This window comes from Oryx dammah, unplaced genomic scaffold, assembly GCF_014754425.2.
Source record: "Oryx dammah isolate SB20612 unplaced genomic scaffold, SCBI_Odam_1.1 HiC_scaffold_10, whole genome shotgun sequence".
Classification (NCBI taxonomy): domain Eukaryota; kingdom Metazoa; phylum Chordata; class Mammalia; order Artiodactyla; family Bovidae; genus Oryx; species Oryx dammah.
This window is the reverse complement of record NW_024070194.1, coordinates 29,594,643-29,613,786: the sequence shown is the minus strand read 5'-3', so window position 1 is coordinate 29,613,786 and position 19,144 is coordinate 29,594,643. Positions and strand designations below refer to the sequence as shown.

General features: G+C 51.4%; 1 protein-coding gene across 4 annotated transcripts in view; it reads right to left on the bottom strand.

The window, feature by feature from the left end:
- MYT1 (myelin transcription factor 1) overlaps positions 1-17,521 on the bottom strand; it is a 63,104-nt gene extending 45,583 nt beyond the window's left edge. For all 4 annotated transcript variants that reach the window (XM_040247715.1, XM_040247718.1, XM_040247716.1 and 1 more), the window contains exon 1: positions 17,248-17,521. The gene's annotated coding sequence lies outside the window, so the exon portion shown is untranslated. The remainder of the gene's footprint in view (positions 1-17,247) is intronic.
- Positions 17,522-19,144: the final 1,623 nt, after the last annotated feature.

The following is a 19,144-nucleotide window of genomic DNA, read 5'->3' as shown; positions in this document are numbered from 1 at the left end:
GTCTCTGTCAGAGGGGAGGGAAGGGAGGGAACTGGGGAGGTGAGTCAACAAGGATGGGCCTGGTCATGGGGTATGTGCCGCACCTGAAGACAGGGACAAGGCCCTGCCCCTCGTGACAGAGTGACAATAGAGGCCAGAGTCCCCAGCCACAAGTGGGGCTCCCTTCCCACATGTGCCTCCCCCGAGAGACCCGCACCCTGGGCTGATCTGCTAGGCTCTGGTAAAGTCCCTCGTCATGGCAACATACGTAAACAGTGGTTAGCCCTGGCAGGCCTCCCTGGGAATTGGAGGGAAGGGGCAAGCTGAGATCTTTGAAAGGGATGATTCCCTCCTTACAGACCCCCAGCACGTGTCTGAAAAGTGCTCCAACCCCAGAGAAGCCCAGCCGTGGGAGAGCCAAGTCTGTGCCAAGGGCCCTCTGTGTTCTGCCAGGAGAGAGCCCGCTCACAGGGGCCTCTGCTCTCTCCCCAGAAGAAGCCCCGTTGAGGGAATTCTCCCCCTCACCCACGTTCCCGTGGATGTCACGTGTGCACAGCCCCACACCTGGTCAGGCCGCACACAAGGGCCTTAAGGACGCCTGCCCCAGCACCACTCCCTCACAACAGCACTGCCCCAGGATGGAGAAGACATTTGCAGGAGGCACACACACAAGACCAGAACTACGTCACAAGGATCCATGACTGACGGAGTCCTTCAACCAATCCTTCCTTTTCCTGGGAATCTTTTGATAGCAAACCACAGTCACTACAGTAAAATGTGACAATGCTTCTCCTTTGCTGGGAGAAACCAGGGACCCTCTTGGTCTCCCACTGGGAGACTGTCCCCACCACAGACCAGACCCCTCGTGCATGGACGCTTGGAGTAGAACAAAGACGGACATTCAGCCCATGGAGGCAGCCCCCACACCTGCAGCTGCCCTGCCAGCCACCGTCTCCATCACAGGGTGGGAGGAAGAGCCCATCGGAGACTCAGAGCGCCTGACACACAGGGACCGCGAGGAGGGCTGACTCTGTCCTCGTTATCAGGAATCGGCAGTGAGGAGGGTTTTCTTCAAGACCCCTTTCTTTGGGCTAGGAGGTCTCTAGTGAGTTCTGAACCCCTGCTCCCAGACACACAGAGCGAAGGGGCTGCATGGGAGCGTGTGGCGGGGACAGTGGCCTTGGCCGTGATGTCCCTTCAGGAGGACCTGCTCCATGTGGTCCCAGCATCTGACCCCACCCAACTCAGTTTCACAGGACTCGGGCAGACGGACAAGCTCAGAAAAGCCACCAGGGCCCATAAGCAGCCTCATCAGAGCTGCGGGGCAGGGCATCTCCCTCCTGGGGCCAGAGTCCCGAAGGACGCCCATGCTCAGGGCCAGTCAGGGTCGGATCAGGCATCCCCAGCACGTGCCGCTGTGGCATGTGGACTGTTTAGTTCTGGAAATAGAGACCCTGAGGGCTCACGAGAAACTCCTGTCAAGATGTCTTCAGGGTCTTCACTAGATTCTATGTCTCTGGTGACTTGCCTCTCATCCAACAAGCAAAGGGGGAGGGTCTTTGCTTGGAGGGAGCCCACATCTTGGCTCTCCCATGCTCCCGTGGGTGGGACCAGTCAGACTCTGAGCCCCTGCCTTCCTCTCTCCCAACTCTGTCCCATCCTGGCTGAGCCCACCTCTCCTCCCAGGCTTGACAGGCTCTTCTTCCCACTGCCAATTAAAGTGTCCTCAGGGACATCCCTGGTGGTCCAGGGGTTAAGAATGCACCGTGCAGTGCAGGGGACACAGGTTCAATCCCTGGTCAGGGAACTAAGATTGCACAGGCCGCAGAGCAACTAAGCCAGCACACCACACCTGGAGTCCAAGCACCAGAGCAGACCCCTCGGCACAAGGTCCTTCGTGCTGCGGCTGAGACCTGGCGCAACCAAGCAAACCATCAGCAAATAGACGGTTAACAAAAAAAGCTGTTTTCATAAACAAGTGTCCTCGGAGTAGCAACTATAGCCTGTCTTCCTCTCAAATGTTTGCTCATCCCCCTAACTGGCCCTTCCCTGGGGCTTCTCAACTCTTCAACAAGCTTGAGGCGTCCACATTCACAGAGCTCAATCTGTCTGGATTCCACACCCCAGACCCAGGGCTCCACGTCTCCATACCCTTCACAATCTGATTTCTTAAGTGACCCCCGGCGAGCTGACTCTGGCCCCATGCCCCACACCAGCTCACAGCCCTCCACCAAAGCAGCACCCTTGAAAGGTCTCCGTAAAGTCCCAGTCACCTGCCCATCCTGCACCCACACCCAGCCCTCCCTCCTCCCCTGGGGTGCTCCAGCCCCATCCACCGCCTCTCCTCCCTCTGCTTCTCTGGCCATCCTATCACCGCCCCCTCTGACTCCTCCCCTCCCTGCTCTCAGTCTTTGGCTCCTAGTCCTGGCCCAGAATTCTGCCTGTTATTTTCTGAATTTCACCAGTATCTGACCACTTTTGGCCTCTCGGGCTGTTTCATTTGTGTCCAAAAATTGATAAGCTAATTCTAAAATTGATATGGCAGATGAAGGGACATAGAAAAGCCAAAATAATAAAGTTGGACCCAACTCATATCATACATAGAAATTCACATAAATCAGAGATCTAAACATCCCAGGTAATACTCTTAGAAAGCACAGGAGTAAATCTTCCTGACTTAGAGTTAGGAGTGGTTTCTTTAATACAACACGGAAATCATAAGCAACGAAAGAAAAAAATGTATGAACTGGACATCATCAAAGTTTAACAGTTTTGGAAGTCAAATAATACCATCAATCAAGTGAAGAAAGAACCCACAAACTGGGAGAAATCATTTGCTAATCACATACCTGATAAGGGACTTTTATCGAGTAGGGAAAGCCACTAGGCCATTCAGGTATGACCTAATTCAAATCCCTTATGATTATACAGTGGAGGTGACAAATAGATTCAAGGGCTTAGACCTAGTGGACAGAGTGCCTGAAGAACTCTGGACAGAGATTCGTAACATTGTATAGGAGGTAGTGACCAAAACCATCCCCCCAAAAAAGAAATGCAAGAAGGCAAAGCGGTTGTCTGACAAGGCTTTACAAATAGCTGAGGAAAGAAGAGAAACAAAAGGCAAAGGAGGGAAAGATATACCCAACTGAATGCAGAGTTCCAGAGAATGGCTAGGAGGGATAGGAAGGCCTTCTTAAACGAACAATGCAAAGAAATAGAGGGAAACAATAGAATGGGAAAGAATAAAGATCTCCTCAAGAAAAGTGGAGATATCAAGGGAACATTTCATGCCAGCATGGGCATGATAAAAGACAGAAACTGCAAGGACGTAACAGAAATAAAAGAGATTAAGAAGTGGTGGTAAGAATACACAAAAGAGCTATACAAGAAAGGTCTTAATGAACCGAACAACCACGATGGTGTGGTCACTCACCTAGAGCTAGACATCCTGGGGTCTGAAGTCAAGCAGACCTTAGGAAGCATTACTACAAACAAAGCCAGTGGAAGTGATAGAATTCCAACTGAGCTATTTCAAATCCTAGGTGATGCTGTGAAAGTGCTGCACTCAATATGTCAGCAAATTTGAAAACTCAGCAGTGGCCACAGGACTGGAAAAGGTCAGCTCTCATTCTAATCCCAAAGAAGGGCAATGCCAAAGAATGTTCAAACTAGTTGCACTCATTTCACACGCTAGCAAGGTAATGTTCAAAATACTTCAAGCTAGGTTTTAACAGTATGTGATTGAAGAACTTCCACATGTACAAGCTGGGTTTAGAAAAGGCAGAGAAACCAGAGATCAAGTTGCTAACATTCATTGGATCATAAAGAAAGCAATGGGATTCCAGAAAAACATCTACTTCTGCTTCATTGACTATGTTAACTGTGGAAAATTCTTAAACCTTACTTGTCTCCTGAGAAACCTATATGTGGGTCAAGAAGCAACAGAGTTGGGCATGGGACAACTGACTGGTTCAAAATTGAGAAAGGAGTACCACAAGGCTGCATATTGTCACCCTGCTTATTTAACTTCTGTGCAGAGTACATCATGCAAAATGCTGGGCTGGATGAATCACAAACTAGAATCAAGATTGCCAGGAGAAATATCAACAATCTCAGATATACAGATGATATAAATTTAATGGCAGAAAGTGAAGAGAAAATATAGAGTCTCTTGATAAGGGTGAAAGAGGAGAGTGAAAAAGCTGGCTTAAAATTCAACGTTCAAAACACTAAGATCATGACATCCAGTCCCATCCCTTCATGGCAAATAGAAGGGGGAAAAAGTGGAAGCAGTGACAGATCTTGGGCTCCGAAATCACTGTGGATGGTGACTGCAGCCACAAAACTAAAAGACATTTGTTCCTTGGACAGAAAGCTGTGACAAACTTAGCATATTAAAAAGCAGAAACATCGCCTTGCCAACAAAGCTCTGCATAGTCAAAGCTATGGTTTTTCCAGTAGTCATGTACAAATGCGAGAGTTGGACCATAAAGAAGGCTGGGTACCAAAGAATTTATACTTTTGAACTGTGGTGCTGGAGAAGACTCTTGAGAGTCCCTTGGACTGCAAGGAGACCAAACTAGTCAATCCTAAAGGAAATCAGACCTGAATATTCATTGGAAGGATTGATGCTGAAGCTGAAGCTCTAATACTTTGGCCACCTGCTGGGAAGAGCCAATTCACTGGAAAAGACCCTGATGCTGGGAAAGATTGAGGGCAGGAGAAGGGGACGGCAGAGGATTAAATGGTTAGGTAGCATCACCAACTCAATGGACATGAATTTGAGAAAACTCTTGGAGATAGTGGAGGACAGAGGAGACTGGTGTGCTAGAGTCTATGGGGTCACAAAGAGTCGGACATGACTTGGTGACCAAACAACAATAACAAATTTAGAGTACAGAAAGAACTCATACTACTCCAGAATAAAACAAATCAACCCAATTTTAAAGTGGGCATGCCAATGATTAGGACTTGGCACTTCCTGGGGAACTAAGATCCCTCAAGCCATTGGGTGTGGCCAAAAAACAAAGTGAGCAAAGGATTTGAACAGTCATTCATCCAAAGACAACATATAAATGGTCAATAAAAGCTGCTCATCATCTAGTCATCAGGGAAACGCAAGTCAAAACCACAACATGATCTTATGGCACACCCACTAAAATGGCTATAATAATAATTAAAAAAAAAGACAATAAGTATTGGGCAGGATGTGGAGACACTGGGGCCCGTGTACCCTGCTGGCAGGAGGATAAAATGGCACTGCTCATTTGGAAAGCAGTCTGGTGGTCCATCAATATATTAAACATAGACTTACCACAGAATCCAGCAATTCTACTCCCAGATACAGATCCAAGAGAAATGAAAACACATGTCCACACAAAGCCCTGTACACAACTCTTCGTCATAGGTTTATTTACGCTAGCCAAAAAAAGGAAACAACCCAAATGTCCATTGATTGCTGAATGGACAATATAAAATATGACTGAATGGTATTTAGCAATAAAAAGCAGGTGAACCTCAACACCATCAGGCTCAGTGGAAGAAGTCAGACAAAATGATCACATATTGTACCCTTCCTCAGTTACGGAATGTCCCGAAATGGCAAACCCATAGAAACAGAAATTAGATTAGTGGTGCGGAGCCTCTGGGGAGGGGCAGCGAGCCCCAGCCCCAACCCCCCACCCACCACCCGCCCCCGGAGACTCTTGTACGGGAAGAAGATCTGGTGGGTTGCCTTTAGTTCTCCCAGCCTGGCATCTGTGTGATCTGGGGCCCACCAGGAGAGCCAGTTGCAGCCCAGGTAGGGCTGCGTCCAGGGTATAGGCAGAGGATGTGGAATGGGCCAACAGGGGCAGGGAGAGGTGTCTCAGACCCCACCCCACCCCACCCCACAACCACTCTGGAGACATAGGCCAGGAGAAGACCAGCGCTTCTGCACAGCAGCGGCACCAGGGTCCAGAACACCACACGCAGCCCCCCTCCACATCAGGACCCTCCTCCCACGACGACCCAACCAGGCAGACAGGCCCTGTGTCCCACCTGTGTATCTGGCCTGGAGAGGCCAGCCTCCTCAGCTCTCATCAGGCCTCAGGCACCCTTGGAAGCTCATCACCCTGCCCTAAAGCCTGACGTGAGCACACCCACTGAAAGTCTGGGCCCTGCAATCCGGTACAGTTTTCCCATGTCTGCAGGGTCTGCATCCATAGAGTCAACCAACATGGATGGAAAACACTCCCTCCAAAACTCCAGAGAGTTCCAAAAAAATCCTTGATTTGCGACGATTTGCACAGCGTTTACATTGTGCTGTGCTGCGCTTAGTCGCTCAGTCATGTCCGACTCTTTTTGACCCCACGGACTCTAGCCCACCAGGCTCCTCTGTTTATGGGAATTCTCCAGGCAAGAATACTGGAGTGGGTTTCCATGCCGTGGAAGAAGGGTTGGAATCAACCCAGGGGTTGATTCCAGGTCTCCCGCATTGCAGACAGGCTCTTTACCACCTGAGCTACTAGGGAAGCCCACGTTTACATTGTAGTAGGTGTTATTAGTAACCTAGAGATAGATAGTCTGAAATCTAAGGAGGATGTGTGTAGGTTACAGGAAATACTCCAGCATTCCATACAAGGGACTGGGGCATCCGTGGACTTTGGAATCCTGGATGGGTGGTCCCGGACCCCATCCCCCACAGAGTCCCAAGGACAACTAAATAAACACAGCTCCCACTCAAAAGGAAAATTCTCTCCTACTTTCATCTCAACCCTCGTTCACCAACCCAACAGAATAAAAACCCTTCCCAGACTGTCTCAAAAGCACGCTCCCCACTGGACACTAAGAAAGTTAGCAAGGGACAGGGAAAACTATCTACAAGAAAAGCAAAGCTTGTATGAGAAATAATCTGGTGTGTGTGATTACCCTAGCAGTGAAAATAAATGAATAAAGATGACTGTCAGCATCACGTGGGCAGCTGGCAGGGCAGAAGAGTCTGGTCCTGAGGCTGTGAGTCCTGCTGGGTCTGTCCTGCCCCACATCCCATAAACCTACGATCCTGGGCAAATGGGGCCCCTGAAGGCCCGGCCTGGAGTGGAGTGTTGGGCGCCCTTTGAGAGCGAGTGCCAGAGCCCACAGACGGGGCAAGCGCATGTGGAGGGGTAAGGAGCAGCCAGCACAGAAACTAGGCTGATCAAATAATAAGCATATGAAGGAGCCCGATTTCTCACAGTAGTGAGGAAGGAGTTATGCATGTGGAGAGGGAGAAATCTAGAATGTATCCTGGGGGGAATTGGAGTCAGAGCTGTCAGGATGAACCTGTGGTTTTCAAGAAAATCCACATGCACACATGTGCATTGAAAGTCTGGGAGCACGTCCACACTAGGTCCAGGGGTGGCTCCAGGCCCGAGTCTGGGAGAGCTCAGAAAATCACATGCACATCAGAAGGACACAGTTGCCAGCACTGGACAATCTTAGCATCAAAATAATGATTATAATCCACTGGATAAAATAAATCGTCAGTCTATTCAGAGATCAATAAAAATGAATAAATTGGTGGCTTGAGGAAGAATTCAGCATTTCCCCCCAAAATAACTGGGTTGGCCAAAGAGTTTGCTTGGGTTTTCCTTAAGGTGTTCAGTTCAGTTCAGTTCAGTCGCTCAGTCGTGTCCGACTCTTTGCAACCCCAGGAATCGCAGCACGCCAGGCCTCCCTGTCCATCACCATCTCCCAGAGTTCACTCAGACTCACGTCCATCGAGTCCGTGATGCCATCCAGCCATCTCATCCTCTGTCGTACCCTTCTCCTCCTGCCCCCAATCCCTCCCAGCATCAGAGTCTGTTCCAATGAGTCAACTCTTCACAGGAGGTGGCCAAAGTACTGGAGTTTCAGCTTTAGCATCATTCCTTCCAAAGAAATCCCAGGGTTGATCTCCTTCAGAATGGACTGGTTGGATCTCCTTGCAGTCCAAGGGACTCTCAAGAGTCTTCTCCAACACCACAGTTCAAAAGCATCAATTCTTCGGCGCTCAGCCTTCTTCACAGTCCAATTCTCAGATCCATACATAACCACAGGAAAAACCATAGCCTTGACTAGACGGACCTTTGTTGGCAAAGTAATGTCTCTGCTTTTCAATATGCTATCTAGGTTGGTCATAACTTTTCTTCCAAGGAGTAAGCGTCTTTTAATTTCATGGCTGCAGTCACCATCTGCAGTGATTTTGGAGCCCCAAAAAATAAAGTCTGACACTGTTTCTACTGTTTCCCCATCTATTTCCCATGAAGTGATGGGACCAGATGCCATGATCTTTGTTTTCTGAATGTTGAGCTTTAAGCCAACTTTTTCGCTCTCCTCTTTCACTTTCATCAAGAGGCTTTTTAGTTCCTCTTCACTTTCTGCCATAAGGGTGGTGTCATCTGCATATCTGAGGTTATTGATATTTCTCCCAGCAATCTTGATTCCAGCTTGTGTTTCTTCCAGTCCAGCGTTTCTCATGATGTACTCTGCACAGAAGTTAAATAAGCAGGGTGACAATATACAGCCTTGACGTACTCCTTTTCCTATTTGGAACCAGTCTGTTGTTCCATGTCCAGTTCTAACTGTTGCTTCCTGACCTTCATACAGATTTCTCAAGAGGCAGGTTAGGTGGTCTGGTATTCCCATCTCTGTCAGAATTTTCCACAGTTTATTGTGATCCACACAGTCAAAGGCTGTTAGGGTTAGTGGGAAAACCCAAATGAACTTTTGGCCAACCCAATACTTATTCTTTGTGAAGGGGAAAGAGTTATTGCAGCTAGAGACACTGGGGTGGCAACACCCAAGCCAGGGAAAGAGCTACAGTGGGCATCGCCAAGGCAAGTCTCGCCTGACCAAGACCAACACACCATGTGGTCCCAAGCCCATTGCTGAGACGCTGTGGAAGCCCAGGCGCCCCAAGTGGTGGTGGTTCTAGAGAACTTCTTTGTTGGAAACCCCTCTGGGTGAAGAGCACAGACTGGCAGATATACCTCCAGAATGGGTCAGAAAAAAACAGTTTGTTTTGTATCTGAAAAGTTTCTGTGAATTAAAAAACATTTGGGACTTCCCTGGTGGTCCAGTAGCTAAGACTCCAAGCTCCCAAGGCAAGGGGCTCAGGTTCGATCCCTGGTGAGGGAACTAGACCCCACGTGCCGCAACTAAATATCCCACTTGCTACAACTAAGACTCGGCACAGGTAAATAAATAAATATTTTTAAAAATAACATGGTTGGGGGTGAGATTTCAGTAACAGACAGTCAGTGGAGGCATCTGTGATGAGAGCTTGAAGCTGAGCCTCAGGGTCTCCTCAGGGCCCTCCTGCTTCCCAAGTCCCAGGACTGTTCCTAGAAGACAGCAAGGCTGAAATGTCCTGGGTCAAGGCTGGCTTCCCAGCACCTGCTGGAGAGCTGGGGACAGCCAGGGCAGGACAGGCCCTCGAGGGAATCTGACAAGCCTGGAAATCCAAAACGGAGTGGCACTCTTGCCCTGGACACTGCAGGTCCTGGGCGGGAGCAGGCGGGTGGGGTGCCTGGTGCCCCCAGGAACGCTGACCTGGGCGGCCCTTCCCCCTCCCCCATCTCCACCCCCTTCTCTGCTCCAGGCCTGTCTGTGACCTGGTTTCCAGGGTCTGGAGGCAGCACTGGTGTACCACCCACCAGATCAGCTTTTGGCAGGAAATGCAAACAGGACTGATGGGGAAATGAGGGCAAGTTTTGCTCTTTTTCTTTCTTCTTTTTTCTTTTTTTTTTTTTTTTGCTGGAATTCAGAGAGAAGTAAAATGAAGACTTGCTGAGTGGAGCAAAGACAGACCTGCTTTTGCTGAGTTTAGGTGAAAATGAGAGGAGAGAAGTGGGGGCAGGGGAGTCGGCAGTTCCATCGCTCTGCACGTTTCTCATTATTTTGCTTCTAAATCAGCCTCGCTGGTGCTTTCTCTATTCAATAAAAGCCAAACGCAAGCCACGTCCCCTAATCTCTCCAACAGCAGCTCACTGCTGAGAAAATAATATAGATGTAACTTCCAGCATCGTACACTTTCTTTTCCATTTATATGCAAATAGTGACCTTTCACCCAGGCTGTCTCAAAGAAGTGTTTCCTTAAAAATGCAAATAGCATGTTGCAGGCTGACTGTGGCTGAGTCTTTCTTATATGATTATTATTATTTCTTTTAAACTTACCCACGCTGTAAAAACAACAGCTAAACAGCCGGGCGGTAATGATGACTTTTCAAACCCCATCACAGGACTGGCTCTCCAGGCGGCCTGTCAGGGAGCCTGCCAGCAGGGGAGGGCCCCCAGATGATGAGGGGTGGGGACCCTCGCAGCCGCAGGGCGGGCTGAGTGTCCTGGGAGAGGCACAATGGTGGGAGCCAGGACTCGGGAGCCCGGGCAGGTGCAAGGGAGTGGGAGCGTGGGCGGCAGGCTGTGTGCCCCAGGCAGGCGCACAGGATTTGTCATAAAGCCTCCCCGCACAGACGGAATTCAACACCAGGGGCCAGGACGAGTGATCCCGACCTCAACCTCCATCCGGGCACACACGCTTCACCCCCGGACAAGGAGTCAGGGGCAGGCAGCTCATGGGAAGCTCTCTGCCCGCCCTCAACCCCTGAGGCCAAGAGGAATGACCAGGACAGGGGGTTGGAGAAGCCCAGGAAACAGGCACAGCACTACTACTCGGTGCCTGGGGGCGCTGGGCTGGGGGCCTCTCCCCACTCCCCTGACCCACTGATCGACCAAGTCAGGATGCAGGCTGGGGAGGAGCCAGGGAAGGTATCAGTCATGGCCTGTGCCCACCCACAGCTCCCAGCGCCCCCTGAATTTCCCCTGCAGGAGTCAGAACTGTCCGGCCCAGGAAAGGGAAAATGGCCACTTCTCCCTTCCCGGAAACCACACACTTAGGCTCCTGCAGTTAACTTGACTAGAATGGGCTCTCATTGTACAAACAGAATAAAACCAAGCTACTCCAGGGTCCCTTGAGGCCTGTCTCTGCCCTGGCTCATGACCAGGCAGGAGGGTGGGAGGTCCAGGCAGCTCCAGGGCCTCGCAGCCAGAGGGAGGGGTTTCTGACAGTAGTCCACTCTCCTTCTCCTACCCCCATCCCTCTAACTCGAGACGTGGAAGCACTGCTGTCTGGGGGCGGAGAGCGATCCCGGGGGGGCTGACATTGTAGCCCCAGACCCAGGGCTCGGAGTGGCCCCTGTGTGGTGGCTGGTTTTTGGGGTAGGCATGGCCAGCAGAGATGCCCACCTATCAGCCTCCTGCACTGCTCAGGGACAGCCCCCTCTCTCCTGCCTAAAGTGAGAAATATCAAGGGGCTGCACACACTAGCTTCCCAGTTTGGATGGGCACGCACAGCACACAGGACGTCAACAAGGCAGAATGTGGAGAGAATGTAAACCACACTGACCAGAGGCAGCTGCCTCCAAAAGGCTCTGGGCAGTAAGGGGTCCATCACTGGGAGGGGGCATGGTGGGGTGGGAAGAGCCTTTCCAGGCCCTGTGCCCCCACCCACACCCTTGCACTGACACGCATGCTCAGAAGCTGTCGGAATGCTCTCTGGGACAGCATCAGGGCAGGAGTGGGACTCTGACTGTCACAGCAGAGCCCATTCCGGGTCCCCCAGACACCAGAGGTGTAGGCTGAGCATGAGAGCGCAGGCCTCCCACGCCAGGCAGCAGGTTCTGAACCGAGAGATGCAAAGTGTGACTTGCAGCTGGCTCAGTGAAGCCAGGACCCAGAAGTCTTCACTCGTGCCATCACACACCACTTTGGAGCCTTTGAGGGGGCTACAAAGTTTGCTAGCTGCCATTCAAGGTCAAATCCAACCCACTTTTTCTCTCCCTTTGGGCTGATGTGCTGACTTCAGGTCTCCGTGGATTTCTCTGCTGGCTTCAGTGGCATTTCCGGAAGCATCAGAGCCTCAGGATGACGTAAGGTGGGTGAGCTCACAGCTCCTCAGGACGCTCACACATCATGAAGAGAGCTGCTTTATGTGTGTTGGGGGAGGGGACCTCACAGCTAACCTGCTCTGGTGCAAAATGAGACCTCAGGAAGCTAGGGTTGGGGGCTGGGCTTCGTGAAATAAAAGGAGATACACAAAAATCGAAGTTATTTAGCCAGAACACAACCAGGTCACTAAAAGATAATAACAGAAACACCCCCTCTAAGGTGAGGAAGGTGGGAGGGGGGTTCAGGATGGGGGGACACATGTATACCTGTGGCTGATTCACGCTGATGTATAGCAAAAGCCACCACAATATTGTAATTATCCTCCAATTAGAAACAATTAATTAATTAATTTAAAATAATAAAAAGAAGGGTAAATATAATAATAAAGAAACACCCCTCAGCCTGGACAACGAAGTCTAACTTTCCACCCTGGCTGACAGCATATCCACTCAGATTGTGGAGGGAAAACTCAGAAGCGGACCCTTAAGTAGCTCTTCTTCCCACCTGGATTCAGAAGGTTCTCTGGCTGTGTCCAGCCCAGCACTGACAGCCCAGGGCCTGAGTTTACAAGGGCACCCAGGCCAGTACCCGTGTGTGGACCAGAACCAAGTGCAGGGGCACTGCCCGCTGGGCACCCCGAACCTGGTGGCCTGCAGGCCCCTCTCCAAGGCAGGTGGGAATACCCACAAGGCTGATGCAACACGATAGCAGAGGTGTTTCAACAACAAAACACTTAGGGCTTAACTGTGGCTCCTGGGAGGTACACTGAGGGACCGGTATGGCATCTGTTTGGGGCTGAAAGAGGAGCTGGAGGTGAAAGGAGACAGGAGCTGGGCCAGGGGTCTCAGCGTGGCCTGGATGGGGGATGGAGAATCAGGTTGGAAGACAGACTAAGGACATCTCCCAGGCAATTGGGAAGCACCAAGAAGGGCAGTGAGGGCCAGTGTGGTCCAGATGGCCTCCTGGGAGGTCTAGGGTCCTGGGAAGTCAAGCTGTGCAGGTCTGGAATTTGTATGAGACGGTGCACAATTACACGTGAAAATCACTGGTTAACAAACCAATTTACTGCTCAGCGGAGTCCAGTGAGCAAGCAGACCATTCTGAACCACTGGGTCTGGGAGCCCTAGGACAGTCACTGTCCCCGAGCACCTCAGTTATGTCCCAGGTCAGCTCTGAGTCTGTGAGATGCCTCGTGGCAGCCTTCACTCAGAAAGCACTGGGCAGCTCATGGCAAACTGAGCCACTTTATAGCCTGTGGTCAAGTGAAGACTGAGGAGACTCAGCCTGATGTGTGGGAAGCTGGGTCCCGCCTGGGCCTGCACCTCAAGGTGTCTGACCGGCTCGGACCATGGAAACCGGGCACAGGAATGAGGAATAACAGAGCAGTGAGCTCCTGCCCCCTTGGACAGAAGCTGGAGGGGCAGGAGGGCCCTAGGTCTGGAGGCTGAGCCGAGAGAGATGGGGGTGCTGAGTGCAGGCCGAGGGGAGGGCAGCCTGTCCAGCCTGGAGCCCCGGGGAGCTCTCTCTCAAGCTGCTGCTTTAGTGTGGAGTTTTTAGGCCACGAAACGGGAGAAAAGGAGAGGCCCCAGGTGGCTTCCACCGGAGCCCTCAAACCCACGTCAACCAGGATCAAGGTGTGAAGCCAGGCGTGAGGGCTTGTCTGGCGGCAACTCGGCCAGATGGCACGTCCGGATGGACACACGCCGCGCCCTGCCCGCCACCCTGAACCCCGCGGTGCCTAAGGCCTGTCCCCGGCACACCCCACACGCACACGGCCCTGCTCCCAGTCTGCCATCCTGAGAAATCCCTCACATCAGGCATGTCCGCACAGACCCACACGGCCCTCCAGGTGCCTGAGCAGTGGAAAGGGTCCTGGGGTCTCAGAGCGCCAGCACTCGGGCCCTTCATGCGGAAATAATCCTGATGGAGGCAGGTTACACCTCCTCGGACTTACTTTCAGTGCATCTGGTTAAACTAACAAACACTGCGCTTACAAACCATAAATAAAAATGAAAGAGGGATGGAGGATTGACACCTAGACACAGGCTCTGACAAGAGGGAGGCCGACCAAGAGAACTGTGCCCCCTGCTGGCGAGCACTCTCCACTCTGCTCTCCCTGGAGCCAGCCCAGAACTCGTCTGAGAGCAAAGCTTTTGTAAGTCAGGTGGAAAATGCCTCCCGGTTTGTTTTGAGGGTTTTTAAGCAACATTTGGGGGAAATTCGGCCATCTGTGAAGAGCAGGATGTACACTGAGGATCCCAAAGCCTGGTCAGCACCCAGGAGGGGCCCAAGAGGGCGGCAGGGTCTCCAGGGAGCAGGGCAGGCATGGGGGCAGCTTGGGGCACTGCTCCCACTCCTAAGAAACAGCATTTTCCATCCAGGCTGACCAATCTCCTGATGATGCCTGCTCCCAAAGACTGTCCCTGTAAAATTCCTGTTAAACTACCTCTGTAGACAACTAGCTTCTGGTTTATTCATAAGTGGGTGTATATGGAAGGAGAAGATCGGAGGGTTTGGAGCTGGTGGAGGGAGGGCCCCTGGCCAGGCCCCCTCTCAGCTCCCGGGCCCAGCTTTCCACAGGGTAACAGCCAGCAAGAAGCATGTCTAGACGGGTCTTCCAAGCCCAGGATGGCGTTTCTCTCTCTAGCACCCAAGCCTCACTGGTCGCCCAATCCCCTTCTCCGAAGAAGTAGGGGGTCAGGTGACAAGGCAGTCCCTGCCCTCCCAGCAGCCACCCTGGGCCCTACCTTTCTGTCCACTCCAGGCCTAGGGCTGACCTGGGTGTTCTGGTCGCTTCGAGCCCTCCTCCCTAGCTCAGGCCATTGGAGGAGGGGTGGGTGTGAGCAGACCCTCCCTCACTCTCTCTTCACCAGAGCGGAAGCACCTCAGCCCCCACCAGCCATCAGGGAGGCAGCCGGAGGCCTAAGGGCACTTCTCACACTCTCTGTCTGTAGGTCCTTCATCCTGCCCTCTCTGCCCAGCGCTTAGCCATGCGAATCAGCATTCCAAACCATGCAGCCTTCGCCCAGACCAGGCACCACCAGCAGGGGGGTGGGCTGCACACACACACACCTCAGGCCCCCCAAGCCAGTTCCCAGAGTTGGCTCAGACCCCCTGTGCCCCCACTCCATCGCACAGAGTCACCCAGGTCCTTGTGGGCACATTTGATGACTCCAGGCCAGAAGAGGACCGTGGGGTCCAGAGAGGAAGGCCCCTGACTCTAGGCAGCATCAGAGAGAAAGCCCACCCCAGCCAAGGACAGGGGACAGGACAAGCTTCATGCAGAAAGGGTGGCTGTAGGTCAGCTCCCTGGTGGGGTCTGAGTGCCCAGAGCACGCTCCTGTGCCAGCATTCTCTCTGCTGGCCTCTCCCTAATGCCTCTGGGCACAGACAAGACTTTCCAGGACAATTTTCTGTGACTCTAGGGACAGAGCTTCTTCACAACCCCGAAGACTCTGCTCGTTGTGTGGGGGCATCTCAGAGCAGGTCCTCCTCCCTCAGGCACCAGAAGTATTCAGGGTGACAGGTGACCGCTGCTGCTGCCAGAACCTCCCAAGGGAGCCTGGAGCATCGGCTCCCAGTATTTGGGGCTGCCTCCAGGCCTGTGGGAAATGCCTGAGGTCACAAGGACCACTACATCCCCCCCTGCCCTGCCTACTTAGGTAGCTCCTCTGCCCTGGGTGAGTTCCTAGGGTGAGTGAGTTCTGGGGCCATCATTCAAAAGGGCCAGAACCCAAGGAGTTGCAGAATAAAAGGCCTCCATGGCCAGCTCTGAGGCTCCACTCAGCCCCTGGATCAGCAGACACCCTTGTGAGTGCCCAGGAGGTCGGGGGCCCCATCTCCAGCTCTGCAGGACAGAGGGGTCATGAAGCTACTTCCTTCTCTTTGCAAACAAACTGCCTTGTAAACCCTAAGCAAGCCTCCTCTGCACAGCCAACAACTCCGGTCCAGCCCTCCCCACCAGCACCACAAAACTCCAATTGCTGCTCCCCCGTTCTTTTGTTTACCATTAATCAGCAGGGCCATATGGAAAGATGTGAGAGTCACAGCCACAGGGCCAGGGCGGGGAGATCTGGTGGTGAGGAACCTGGGCCTCTCCCCAGCACCCGGCCGGCCTCCCTGGGCCAGGAGGCCAAGTCCCAGCACATCCTCTCACCTGAGACTGAGGTTTGCCTCCTCCAGGTTCTCCCCAGTGCTCTCCTGCCTTTTGTTCACTCAGCCACTAGCCTCAGTCCTCAGGTCTCTCTGATTTTTTTCTTTTAACCACTAGAGCAAAATTTCTCAACTCCATCTCCCAAAAGGATAACAATCACGGCCGTTATCGCCATTAAAGTGACACAGTCTGATGGCTCAGGACCAAGCCCATACCCTGCTACCAGACCCTCCTCTCAGAGGTTTTGTCTCAGAAATTAAAGCCCAACTTTACCAGCCAATGATGTCCCTGGACGCAAAGGTAATGCCGAGAGCCGAGAAGCCCTCTGTGACTTAGAAGGAGCAACTCTCGCGACAAGGGCACCACACCATAACCCAGGAGCTGCTGGCGGCTTGTTTATCTTCCTGATTCACAAAGAGGAAAGTGAATCCAGCGGACAAAGTCCACGGCCCGGAACACATCACCTTAGAGGCAAAGGCATCATATCTTTCAAGGCTCACACAGACTTCTTGGCTAAGCCTGATTTGTAGTTTTAAATACAAAAATCCAGTTACTAACGTCATAAACAAACACACTCGTGACCCCGATCACATAGCGAGGAAAGGAGCGTAAGGGAACAGTGAGTCTATCCCACAGACACGCACCCTTAAGTTTAGAAATACGTGACACGCGAAGACAGGGCGCTCACATGACCATCTCTACTCCGTCTTGGGTGGGGGCACAAACGCGGTCCGGACGGCGTCCCCGCTGCAGAGCGGTCTTCTGCCTAAGGAGCCAGCGTTCTCCCAGGGAACCCAGCTGCTAGGTCCCCTGGCTGCAGATACAACTGTGTTCCTCTTCCAGAAAAGCACATAAAGTTTTCGTCTCAACACCAGGTCCCCCAATGTCTTTTCTGTCAGACGCACAATGTGTTCACTAAATTCTCGGAGAAGCCAAGCGCGTGAGCAAGCCAAGGAGGGACAGAGAACGCGGAGGAAAACAGCCGCCGGCAGACCCAGGAGGAGGAGAAAGACTCGGTCCAACAGAGCGGCTTTAAAAAGCCATCCTCAGACCTGTTCTTCCAGCAAAGAAAGCCTTCATCTTAGAAATTAACTCTGCGCGCGCCCTCTCCCCATCTCCAAGCACTGGGCATCTGCCTTTGTCAGCAAAAGAACATAACATTGACTTACCTTTCCCCACAGCTATTGTCTGTCCTCTTTCAAAATGACATCACGGAAAGCAATCATGAAATTTACATGGGGGGTGCGGATGGACGGGAGGAGAGGCGAGGCGGCTGCCTCGCTTCCAGCGGTCACATGTGGGGAAGCCTGTGTGCGGGTTTCAATTAAATATCTTCTCCCTTTAGTGTGCGAACTCCTAAGCCAGCTGAAGGCGACGTCTCATTTACTTAATGACCGCTCTCATTAGCAGCGGTGGCACGGGCTGGCGGAGAGACTCCTTTGTAAATACGCTACCCATGAACCCTTGGGGCTCCAATATATCTGTTTACTCTCCGAGGTGAAATAAATTTACAGTATAGCATCAGAAAGATGGATCTGCTGACGGGGAGCGAGAGGTGCCCAGGCCCTCAGAGCCTCTGTCTTTTGCTCCAAACCTCAGCCAGCAGAAGGTGCCCGCGTTTGCCCACACAGATTCATAATTAATATGCAGCACGATTTGGAGTTTTTTATGCAAAACACACAAAAGGCCAGTACGCATCACAACCACCAGGCTCACCCCCCTCTGCTTTCTCCACCAGTGGTTCAGTCCAATAATTCCTAATAGCAGCAACCGGAATGACAGATGCCCCGGGTTAGCACGGCTGCAGCGAAAGTACTTTACAATATTTATTGGTGGTTAGGAATATGACCTACCATCATAAAGAGCGGACTGCAGAATTTATTACTCAGATGAGCCAGGAGGGGTGCACAGTGGCTCATCTGCATATCTAAGTATCAGGGACTTAAATTGATATGTATATATTGTTTAAGTGCATAAGGTTCTTATGGCCACAGACCAAAAAAGAGTCATATACACAAAGAGCAGGTGAGGAAAAGAAACTTTGCCTTTATCACACATTTCCTTTTTGTTTCCAGTCTGAAAATCATAAAACGCTCTCACAGAAAGCCTGCGCACTCTGGAAGACACATGTATCCTACACCTTGAAACCTCTGAGTTTTTCCCAGCCAGAAGGAAGCACACCACTCAAGTTCCATCTTTTTGAGTTTTTTTTTTTCAAACTGTCTGCAAGGAGCTAGCCAATGAAAATCAGGAGAGAAAAAATTGAATACACACACAATGGAAGTGCCCACCCACTCTTTAAGTAATCCAACTGTCTACTTTCTTAGGTGTTAGGCATGATTTTTTTTTTTCCACACTTAGGAATAAATGTAGGAATTTCCTCAGTGAGAGTACCCAGGAGCTGGGGATTCTTGCTTATTATCTGAAGTCCCTCTTCTTACAGACAAAGCTAGCAAACAATTGTTCATTATCATAATCCAATTGTCAGAAACTGCACTGCGAAACATGACACACGCCAAACTCCAGACACTTGCACAGAGTGGACTGTCACAGGCTGGGGAGACAGCCAGAGAGACCCATGGCCCCGAAATTCAGTGCAGAGATTGCCACAGACAGCAGGTATCAGTTTTTGGAATGCTATGCGGGAACACAATGTGTGTGTGTCCTACATCAATCAGCACTGAAGGGCTCGGGCCACCAAAAGCATGAGTGAGACAGAACCAAAACATTTAGCTTTCTCTAAGAGAACGTTTTTGAAGGGCAGCGGAAAACCCTTCCGCAAGCAGTTACTTTCAACTTGCAAAGCTGCTCCCACATTGCATGTAAACCAAGGAGATTCGTGCTGAAAATAAGTATGTTCAATTCTTACACACATGTTATTCTCAACAAATAAAAGACAAAATGCACTCGAAGCAATCTCTTAATTTGAGCAATAGGAAATAAAGGCAAGCCCTCACTGGTCAAACTGAGGATGAAATATTAATCAGCCAGATGAGAACAGCTTGTGGCCCCGGCCACAACTGCCTAACGTTGTTTTTATTCTTTCCTAAGCTCACACCCATTAGC